The 11,282-nt window shown below is 56.4% G+C and overlaps 1 long non-coding RNA gene across 1 annotated transcript; it reads left to right on the top strand.

Moving 5' to 3' along the window:
• The first annotated feature begins 1,871 nt into the window (after positions 1–1,871).
• Positions 1,872–4,714, top strand: LOC106810812. The gene is made up of 2 exons (XR_001394069.1): positions 1,872–2,206; positions 4,564–4,714. It is a non-coding gene; the product is annotated as an uncharacterized LOC106810812 (long non-coding RNA).
• The last annotated feature ends 6,568 nt before the right edge of the window (positions 4,715–11,282 follow it).

Below are 11,282 nucleotides of genomic sequence, written 5' to 3'. Positions count from 1 at the left end.
GCCCGTCTCATTACTGATCCACTGCGGTCCGATTTCTCATTGATTTTCGACGTGCAGACTGTTGTAACCAGGCCACAGAGACGTTGTCTGGTTGTTGCACGGGGAGTAGAGGTCGGCTAGATGTTAGGCTTATTTCTGGGCTAAGCTGCTGCTGCTGCCTGCTACTTTGCGGAGGCGCGATTGCAGGCGGCTGACGTATCTGTTGACTGTTGTTGCTGCCTTGCTACTGGTGCTGCTCTGCTGTTGCTTTGCTGCTGCTGCTTCTGCTGCTGCCTGCTTGTTTGCTGCTGCTGCTGACTTTCTTCAATTTTTTTTTTTTTCTTTTTTTGTCTATTTTCTATTCTGCTACTACTACTGACTACTGCTGCTAACTACTGCTTGTGCTACTACTACTTACTACTACTACTAACTTTACTACTACTTACTACCACTACTACCAGGAGTAAGATAAATAGCGATATTTAATATATTAGGATTCCTACTATTATTCTTACTCCTGCTACTTACTACTTACTTACTACTACTACTAGCTGCCTGCTGGCCTGCTGCTGCTGCTATTGTTGCTGCCTGTTGCTGCTGCGGCCGTCGCTTTCTGTATACTGACGGCTGGTTTTATGGCCGTCAATTAAGGTGTGCTGGTTGTCGTCGTCCGTCGCGCGCATCACGCTAGCCTGCTTGCGTACTGCAATGCGCAGTGTGTTTATAGCCGCGGCGTTCGCCATTTGCCCTTCGTTTTGCATGAGCCCGCTGGGTTGTTGTTGGACAACCGCAGCAAAGAACGTGTCGATTTACGGCGTTATGTAATTGTGTAATTGCTGTTTTGGTTTAATCAACAAGGCCTTGCAAATAGAATGTATTCATTTCGTGCTGTATTATATATATATATATATATATATTATATATATAATATATTATAATAATATATATATATACAGGGTTAGAATTAACTTTTGCAACACGGGAGGCCCAACGGACTCCTTACCCTTAAAAAGAGGGATTTTCGCATGTCTGAGGTTCAAACTGTTACAAGACAATATTAACATATATGTGGCATTAAACATCAGTTTCATCTTGCTTATTTTAAGATTCATTGCGCGTTGCATGTCTAGCCAAATTTTCTTTTGGACATCAAGACCTGAAAAAATACGCGCAATTCCTCGAGCGTGCTTCGCAGCGCCCCCTATTATATATCCACCTCACTCACTGTCTACTACTCCCACTTTTCTATAACCCGCCCTTCGTCCTCATATCTACCTCCTTCTCTTTTTATCCTCTGGAACGAATATAGCTTAGGGTATGGCAGGAATTTTTCAGGGAGTCGACAGTAAATCAGCGGAGTATTTGACTCCGGGACTTCCGATAATTCGGGAGCTATATATATACTGTTTGTATAATGTGAGAAGAAAATATATATACTTCATCTCAAAGGCTTTTGATTGAATCGTCTATTCTATATAATATATATATATATATATATCCTCGCTCTCCTCTCTCTTCTCTCTCTTCTCTCGCTCTATCTCTCTCTCTCTACTCTCTCTCGCCTATAATATATATATATATATATAGGAAGAATATATGCATATATAATGTATGTATATTGGCGAAACATGCTGGCCTATTGTAGACCGAGTGGACCTGAATCACACACTAAACACAGCCGTAAGGTGGGGACATTCACACAAGAGCAACTTCTTGATTTTCCTGTTCCCTTCTCCCCCTTCCCCCAAGACGCTAGCTCGCACAGGAAGACGAGGGGGACGGACTTTGGGAGAGGCCGCAGCGCTTGTCGTGACGTGGCGTGGCAAGGCAGCGGGCTAGGCAACAGATGTCGCCTGCTCTTCCCACGCTCGCCTGCACCCCCCTCAATTTTCTGCTCGCCATCGCAGCACCTGCGTACAGCGTTGATGATTCATTGACCTGCCCGTGGTCTTGCTAGAGAGAGATCCGCAGAGGCAGCGGACCGTGTAGAGCTAGGTATGCCTGCCGACGACGACAAAGCTTCCTTACTGTTGGCGTGGTGGGGGATGTCTCACTGACTATACTGGCTGGCTAGCTAGGAGGAGGAACTAGTCTTTAGTGGAGGGCTATTATCCAGTGACACACGGGCGAGTCTGTTGCTTGCTGAGGTGCCGAGGACGTGACTGTATTCGTATTTCACGCGTCCATGGTCGTGTTTGGATGTAGCGTGCGCAAGCAATCGAGAGAGGTAAGGGTATGACGAGAGAACCTTAAATTCGTATAGAACCGGTCAGGTCAGGGCATGCGCACAGGGGTGAATTTCGCAAGTCATTGTTATTGAGGATGCACGCAGTCACACGCCGTGCTTGGAGTCGGTGTGTGTGTGTGTGTAATAGAGATACGTGAAGTGGTGCGTCGACTGGTTGTTGGCTTGGTGATGCGTGCGTGGTGTGTCCGCCTGCGAAATTTTCCCGTGATCTCGGCAAAGGCCAAGGCAATGAACTAAGGAATGAACTAAGGCAAGCGTTTCGTGTAGCCCTTCAGTAGTTTAGAGTCCAAGTTCAAGTAAAATTTATTTTCATCGGTATATAATGAACATTATTAACAGAAGCTAAGAGCTTTTGCACCGATATCAAACAAGAGTAAATAGATAGTGATTAAAACATGATAAAAACTGCATAACTGCAGTGTTACTATCACATAATTTGCCGGATCTTCAACTACGCCATAAAGAGAACCGACTCAACCTTCAATTCTTTCTAGAAGTGTCGCGATACCCAAAGTCAAGTGCAACAGGATGGGTCTATCGCGCACACGGAGCAAAAACGACAACAAGCTTGCAGTCAATGAGTCATTAGAACCTCACAAGGGGAATTCAAAGTCTCATTCTAGAGTCTCTTTTACGCTGACATTTTTCGGCCGGCTAGCTTCTAGAAGGCAACCGGATCAAACGGGGTCATGCTCCTCACGCGTATTCGAATGGACCTTAGACTTCTCGGGTGCTTATCTGATTGGGAGTTGCCTTGTACAGTGGACGTGGGTGCGGTGCGGTTCTGGCTGGCTAGATATGTAGGCTTCCATGAGAGAGAGAGAGAGAGAGGAGGAGAGAGAGAGAGAGAGAGAGAGAGAGAGAGAGAGAGAGAGAGAGAGAGAGAGAGAAGAAGAAGAGAGAGACGTAAAGAGAAAGTAGCATGGAGGCAGAGATGGAGAGAGCGCCGTAGAGAGCGCCCATAGCTCTGGCCTGCCTGCCTGCGCCAGCAGCCGCTCTCATCTGTGCAGAGTGGCAGACGGTCGGTCGCAGTTTGGGAACATTGGATGCAGAGAACGGGAATATCACACCGCTTCGATAATATATTATATGTACAGTACAATGTTATGTTCACGTTAGATTCTCGCACCGCGTTAATATAGTAACAATATAATATAATATCTCCTGATAATATATATATCAAATATACTATATATATAAATACATATATACTGTGTCTAGACCATACAATGATGTTGATATGAGTCGCGGTACTGATGAAGAATCTATGTTAGCGTGCTTTGTGAGGCAATCGTCAATAATGCTTCTTTGAATTGCCTGCGAGCAGCGTTGAAATATTTACATGGTTGTTGATTGTGGCACAGGCTGCCGCAGCCGTGGTGACGAGCTCCGTCACCAAACTCGTAGCCAACGCGCGATAAATACATTAGTGATTATGGTATTTCTTTAGGTGCGCTTCTAGACGTTAGGTTACAGGAGGGCTTTGTTGTCACTGTTGCTGTATGCTATTCGTCTATGTATATATCATGTCGGCGTCGTGTGTGACAATGATATAGTGATGGTAATGCGCAATGAGGATGATATTAGCTGATAGTATATAATGATGACTGCATAGTGATGTTAATGTTAATAGAGAAATTAGTGATGGTGATTATGAGGTTGATGGTTGTGTTTGGTGACAGTGATAGATGATGGTGATGATGATGATTGTTGCTTGACGGTGATGGTGACGGTGATATTAATGTTGTTGATGGTGATCTGTGCAGTGATGGTTGATGGTGATTGATTGACTCGCTGTTGTTTTTTTTATGGTGATGCATGAGTGTGCATGTGATGGTGTTGATGGTGATGGTCACGGTGATATTAATGTTGTTGATGGTGATGGTGATGATGATGATGTTGATGGTGATGGTGACAGTGATGATGATGTTGATGGTGATGGTGACAGTCATGGTGACAGTCATGGTGACAGTCATGATAATGTTAGTGATGATAGTGGTGATAATGGTGACAGTGACATTGTTGGTGATAATGTTAAAAGCAAATGGTAGACGGACGTGAAAAAAAACTATTCCAAATTGTGTCACCCTATGTCAAATTATGTACATGCAGACCGTAATGCACTCTCAGGCCTTGAGAAATGTGTCATCTAAAATTGTCCAATCCTCAGGACATCCGTTTCTGTAATGTCTCAGATAAATGGCTGTATAAAACATTGTCTTTCACATTTGCACGTATAGTTCTATGTATTATCTTGTAAGGATCAATGTGGAAGGAAACTGTCGCAACAGATTTCCTCGGGATGTTCACGTGTTTTTTTCTTCTTTCGTCTGCAGGTAGCCGCCACTAGCATGTAAGATGGCCGACGTGAAGAGTTCTGCGAACAGTAACCTAGGCAGAGGCGGTCGCCACGGCAACGCGGACGCCGCTGAGGAGATGCCCCCGCTGGAGAACGGAGACATCGTCGCCGAAGACGACGAAGAAGAAGAAGACGAGGACGAGGAGGAGGAGGAGGTCGAGGAGGAGATAGAGGGCGCCGTGAGTAACGGCGACGGCGGCGACGGCGCGGGCAAGGAGCTCGGCGGCGGCGGCGGCGGCCTGACGTACCAGTGTCGCTCGTGCCGCTACGAGACGGCGCGCGAGCTCGACATGCTTCGACACGGCAACACGCACCACCGGCAGTACTCGCGCATGTACGCGTGCAAGCAGTGTCGCTTCAGCACGACGAAGGCCAGCCAGCATCTGTACCACATGCGGGACGAGCACGGCGCGCGGCTGCCCATCTACCCGTGCAAGCTCTGCGACTACGCGACGATCCACAGCTCGAAGCTGGAGCGACACAGCATCCTCATCCACCGCAAGGACGTGTCGTACTACGCGACGACGAAGCCGCGCGGCAACGAGGACGCCGAGGAGGATGCTGAGGAGGAGGATGCTGCGGAGGCGGAGGAGGGGGAGGAGGAGAATCGCGACGAGGAGGACTCGGCAGAAGAGGGCGCGCTCGTCGTCGACGAGGATGCTGAGGATGCTGAGGAAGAGAAGGAGGAGGAGGAGGAGGGCGCGGATGCTCCGGTGAAGAAGGGGCCACTCATCACGAAGCTCTACCGCTGTCCCGAGTGCCAGTACACGACGCGGCTGCAGAAGGCGCTGCAGAAACACCGGCGCGTCGTGCACGCGAGCAAGACCATCTTCTGTCCGCACTGCGACTTCCGCACCAACTACAAGTGGAACATCGAGCGCCACGCGAAGCAGCACAACGCGAGCGGCCGCTACCGCTGCACCAAGTGCGTCTTCTCGACGAACGCCGAAAAGAGCATCCGCGTGCACACGCTGCGCCACCACGGCCGCCGCGACGCGCCGCCGAGCGACGCCCGCAAGGGGGCGCCGCCGGCGGCGGGCGGCGTCGAGACGGTGCGGGTGTTTGACCGGGCGGTGCCGCTGGTCGCGCAGCAGGGGCGCGGCGCGCGGCGCAAGTACTGCTGCGGCCGCTGCGAGTTTGTCACCTACTTCCCGAGCAGCATCAATCGACACATCGTGACTCACCGCTCGGCGAGCGATCGCCACCGCTGCGACGTGTGCGCGGCGACGTACAAGTACGCGTCCGACTTGCGGCGCCACCTCAAGAAGAAGCACCGCAAGGCGTGGACGCGCATGAGCGACAGCCACACGCTGCCCTACGACCCGCAGGAGCTACCCGTGAAATCCGAGCCGCCGGAAGACGACAACGACGACGACGACGGGGACGAGCCCGTAGCGACGGTTGCCGGGGAGCCCCTAGCAACGGTTGCCCCCGGCGATGTGATGGACCAGGAGGACTCGGCCGTGCTCAGCGAGATTCTCAACGACATGAGCGGCGCGGGGGATGCAGCGGTCGCCGCCGCCGACGGCGACGCGGCAGGCGCGCGCCGCAGCAAGCGTCGTCTGTCGGACGAGTCGTCGTCGTCGACGACGGCGGCGAAGAAGAGCGCGGAGGAGCTGATGGCGCGTAAGTTTGGCAAGCACGTGTGCACCGAGTGCGGCTACATGGCCAACTGGGAGTCGGAGCTGCTGAAGCACGTGCGCGTGCACACGGGCGAGAAGCCGTACGAGTGCGAGGACTGCAGCTACAAGACGCGCTGGAACGGCGACCTCACGCGGCACATGGCCAAGTTCCACGGCAAGGTGAACCGCAACGTCGGCCGCCTGCGCCCGGACGCCGCCCGCCCGCAGCCGCCGCCGCTGCTGCCGGCGCCCTCTGCCGCCGCGAAACCACCTGCGGGGATCCCCGGCGGCCTGCTGAAGATCAAGTGGCCGACGCGGAGGGTGAAGACGGAACCCCCGCCGGTGACCGCCGCCGCCGCGAAGAGCCACTCGCTGCTGCGAGTGCAGCTGATGGCAGCGACCTCGGACGACCCGCAGCAGCAGCGCATCGTTGCCAAGTGTCCATTGTGTAAGTACGCGGCGGATTCGCCGTCGAAGGTGCGCGCGCACATGTTCTCGCACTCGCGCGAGAAGCGCTTCAAGTGTTCGGTGTGCGGCTACCGCTCGCACTGGCGCTGCGACGTCTGGAAGCACAGCCGCCTCCCCGGGAAGAAGGAGACGCACTCCGCGATGAAGATTGTCGTCGTCGCCCCGAAGGAAGTCTTCCCCGAACCGATCATCTTCGAGCAACTCTCCCCTGCTGCGCAGCCGCCGCCGCCGATGACGGAGAAGGCGGAGAAGAAGAACACGGCGCGTAAGAGCGTGGCGCGCGCCGCCGCCGCCGCCTACACGGACAGCGAGCAGCCGCTGGATCTGTCGCGCAAGCCGGCGGCGGAGGAGGAGGAGGAGCAGGGGATGCAGGAGCGGCGATTCTCCTGCTCGGAGTGCCTCTACCGGTCCAGGTGGCGGCACGACGTGTTCAAGCACATCCGCATGCGGCAGCGCAACCGCGGGACGCACGATGCCGCGCACGCGCTCGAGGATGGGCGGCGCGTCGCGACCCCGCCCGCCCCCGCCGCCGCGCCCCAAACGCCTCCCGCCGCCCACCAGCCCGTGGTCACGCACACCGCCCTCCGGGACGCGGCGGCGGCGGCGGCGGCGGCGGCGGCGGCGGGAGGCGGCGCGAAGCCGCGATCGTTCTGGAAGTGCAAGCGCTGCGAGTTTCGCGACCGCGACAAGGCGGTCGTGCTCGAGCATCTCGCGAGCGCGCACACGGCGCAGCATCCGTTCAGCTGCGCGCTGTGCGGCTACGCGTCCGCGTTCAAGAACCTGCTCGTGCGGCACCTACGCATCAAGCACGACGGTCGCTACGAGTACCTCGTGCACACGCCGCCAGGCGGCGCCGCCGACGCGAAGAAGCCGCTCAAGGAGCGCTACCTGCCGTCCGTCGAGTTCGTGTCGCCGGGGAAACCGGCGAGCGTGACGACGGTGGCGCCGCCTGACAGCCAGAAGGTGGCGCCGACGCGGATCCTGCTTCAGGGCGAGGATCGGTCGTACAAGCGCAGCTACTACTTCTGTGCCGACTGTCCTTACGTCGCCTACACGAACAAGGACATCCAGGGGCACATCCGGCTGCACAGCGCGATCGAGGGCTGGAAGGTTCAGTGCTCGCAGTGCACGTACTTTGCGCGCCACCAGTACCAGCTGGACATGCACATGCGCGTTCACGAGCCGCGCTACGTCGAGCAGGTGAAGTACCTGCAGTCGTCGCAGGTGAGCGACGGGGGCAGCAGCAGCTACCTCCACCTCGCGAAGAAGCAAGGGGGCGCCGGCGGCGGCGACGCGCCGCCGACGACGGTGACGATATTCTCGGGGAAGTCGGCGAAGGCGGCGTTGGCGCCGCCGTCGAAGATGCTGCGCGGGCCGCAGGGGAAGACGACGCATCGCTGCGACAACTGCCCCTACAGCACGCAGACGCGCTCGCACATGCTGCACCACAAGCAGTTCCACCGGCCGCCGCCGACGCACGCGCCGAAGATCCTCCGCTGCTCGCACTGCACCTACTGGGCCACCAGGTGGCACCTGATGCTGCAGCACCAGCGCGTGCACACCGCCGTCGCCGCCGCCGCGCCGAAACCGAACGTCGCCGCGCCGGCGGCGGCGGTGGCGCCCTCCACGACGACGGTGCTGAAACGCGGCGGCGGCGAGCTGGACGGGATGCGGTGGGCGTACGGGAAGCGCGCGGGGAAGGTGCGGAAGATCTGGGTCTGCCGGCACTGCCCGCACATGGCGATGCGTCCGGGCCACATCCGCATCCACGAGAAGCTGCACACGCGGCGCGGCGCCATCGCCGATGGCTACGTGACGTGCCCGCACTGCACGTACACGTGCCGCGGCCAGAAGAATCTCGAACACCACCTCGCGAAGGACCACTACGGAGAGGGCGAGATCACGCTGCTCGAAGACGGAGACGCGGACGCCGCCGCCGGCGCGCGCTCGCGGCCGCGACCGCCCGTCGCCGCCGTCCAGGAGGCGCCGCCGGTCAAGCCGATCCCCGTGCACTCGTACCAGCGCGCGGCGGCGGCGAAGGTGGCGCCGGCGTCGCAGCGCGCGACCGACCTCGCGCGCATGTCGAAGGTCGAGCGCCACCGCTGCGACAAGTGCCCGGCGTCGTTCTCGAAGCTGACGACGTGGCGGCGCCACGTGGCGCTGCACGGCTCCGACCAGCGCTACGTCTGCTCGTACTGCAGCTACAGCTCGTGCCAGCAGTGCCACGTGATACGACACGAGCGCTGGCACACCGGCGGCTACGCGCCCGGGCCCGACTTCCCCGAGCCCGACGCGGCGGCGCTCGCCGACGACGACGACGACGACGGCCACCGGGTGGCGCTGCCGATGCCCGTCCCGCTCGCGCAGCTGCAGCTCGCGGAATTTGCGGCGAGGGCGCAGCAGCTGGAGGAGAGACGCGCGCCGCCGCCGGTGGCGCCCCCTCGCGACGAGGAGCCGTACCGCTGCGCGCACTGCCCGTACTCGAACCCGCGCAAGGATGTGACGGCCACCCACGAGCGGAGGCGTCATGGCGGCGGCGGCGGCGGCGGCGAATCGCAGCAGCTGCGCTGCCCCTACTGCAGCTACAGCGCCACCATCCACAAGTTTCTCGCCGACCACATCCCGCTGCACTTCCGGCGTGGATACGCGCCGCGCGTCGACGGCTACGTCGACCTGCCACCAGATGGCGACGTCGTGCGCGTCGACGACGCCGGTAACGTCGCGGAGGTCGTGTGTCCGTCGGCTGACTCCATAGAGGGCGCCACGAGCAGTAGCGACGAGGGTGAGGGCGAGGAGAGATGCCGGTACTGCGGCCGCCATTGTGAGGGCGACGACGAGCTGACGCAGCATGAGAGGCGCCACCTGCTGGGCAATCCTTACTACGTCGACGGCGTTCACGCGAGCAAGATGAAGTCGGCGGAAGAGATGAGCGCGTAGCGCGAAACTGACAGATGTGCGCGTGTGAGTGCGTGCGTGCGCGTATCTGTGTGTGTGCGTGCGTGCGTGTATCTGTGTGTGCGTGTGCGTGTGTGTGCGTGTGCGTGTGTGTGTGTGTGTGTGCAGGTGTGTGTGCTTTCGTGCACGCGCGCATACGTGTGTGCGGTCGTGCGCGCGTGGGTTCATGTATTGTGGGTGTTGTCTGCGTGTTTTGTGTGTTTGTGTGTGCAGCATAGTACTTTTGGATGCACCGGGGCGACACACGAGATTGTTTGAATATGCGCGCATACACACAGCAGGTGTGTGAAGTTGTGAACACTACAGGAGTTTTTTTCTAACCATCCTCCATGTTATGAATTTCTATGCATTGTAAATACGTGCGAGGCGGCTTCTATTGTAAATATTAGCGAACGCGCCCGAGCGAACATGGCATCGTCGGTGCGCCATTGTCATGGCCGTTACACGTTTATTTCGACATTTAAGCGGCCAACAAGCTAGCCGATTGGATTCAAGTCCGACCGTGGTAACGCGTTAAAGGTCGTTCGACCTTGGTGGCTCATTGAAGGTCGTTCGACCTTAGTGGCGCATTGAAGGTTATCCGACCTTGGTGGCCCATTGAAGGTCATTCGACCTTGGTGGCGCGTTGAATGTTATCCGACCTTGGTGGCGCGTTGAATCCGACCTTGGTGGCGCGTTGAAGGTCACGTTAATGCAATTGCCGACGGCACGTCTCTATGGGACACGTAGGAAACAGGGTTTTTTTTTCTGCACTGTTACGTATCAATTAGCAAGCTTAGCGAGACAGCAGCTGCGTCGTGGAGATGCCCTCAGGTTTACTGGATGTGTAATTGGTTTGCTGATTGGCGCTGTGCGCCGATCTATCTATCTATCTAACGGGCGGTCGGTCGGTCGGAGTCTACATAACACAGAACAGATAGCAGTCGGTCCAACAACGCAGTAACTCATGCTCCTCCCACGAGTAATCCACATAACACAGAAACAGATAGAGTCGGTTCAACAAAACGAAGTAACCATGCTCCTCCCCACAGTAAATCCTACATAACACAAGAACAGATAGAAGTCGGTTCAACAACGAGTAACCATGCTCCTCCCACGAGTAATCCTACATAACACAGAACAACACAATGTCAGCATCAATGTCTCACCACAGCCACATGCCAGCATCATCGACATCATCATCATCGTCATCATACATCATCCGGACGACCTCCGCCGTCATTGTCAATCAGCCATGCATTAACATCAGCACATCGACACCATCATCACCGTCGTTATCATCATGCGATCACCGCGTGCGTCGTCGTCCGTCGTCGTCGTCGTCCGTCGTCCGTCGTCTGTCGTCATCATCATCATCAATCATCAATGCATGCAGCATCATGCGACCCGCCAATCATCACCGTCGTTATGCATCATCATCACCGCGTCGTCGTCAGTCGTCGCGTCGTCGTCGTACGTCGTCGTCATCATCATTACATCACATCATGCATCAGCATGCAATCGACCCATCATCAATCATCATCATCATCATCACGCTATCATCACCGTACGTCATCAATCACACAGCACCGTCGTCATAATTATCATCAATTTGTCACCACCGGTTCATTGTCACACCGTCATTGTCACCATCATCACGCGTGTCGTGCGC

The sequence above is a fragment of the Priapulus caudatus genome, unplaced genomic scaffold (genome assembly GCF_000485595.1).
Source record: "Priapulus caudatus unplaced genomic scaffold, Priapulus_caudatus-5.0.1 Scaffold475, whole genome shotgun sequence".
Classification (NCBI taxonomy): domain Eukaryota; kingdom Metazoa; phylum Priapulida; class Priapulimorpha; order Priapulimorphida; family Priapulidae; genus Priapulus; species Priapulus caudatus.
This window is presented reverse-complemented; position numbering and strand designations above follow the sequence as displayed.